Source organism: Carlito syrichta, unplaced genomic scaffold, assembly GCF_000164805.1.
Source record: "Carlito syrichta isolate Samal-C Ts95f unplaced genomic scaffold, Tarsius_syrichta-2.0.1 Scaffold309703, whole genome shotgun sequence".
Lineage (NCBI taxonomy): Eukaryota > Metazoa > Chordata > Mammalia > Primates > Tarsiidae > Carlito > Carlito syrichta.
In genome coordinates this window covers 279363-279676 of record NW_007253799.1, presented here as the reverse complement: position 1 = coordinate 279676, position 314 = coordinate 279363, and positions in this window count along the sequence as shown.

Genomic DNA, 314 nt, shown 5'->3' with positions numbered 1-314 from the left:
GTGTGTGTGTGTTTTGAGACAAGGCTCTTTTGCCCAGGCTGGAGTGCAGTGGCATGATCCTGGTTCACCACAGCCTCAACCTCCTATGCTCAGGCAATCCTCCTGCCTCAGCCTCCCGAATAGCTAGGATTACTGGTGCATGCCACCACGCCTAGCTAATTTTTGCATTTTTGTGTAGAGATGAGGTCTCGCTATGTTGCCTAGGCTAGTCTTGAATTCCTGGGCTCAAGCAGCCCTCCTGCCTCAGCCTCCCAAAGTGCTGGGATTACAGGTATAAACCACTGAGATTGGCTAAAAAAAATCTTTTGAGCCGG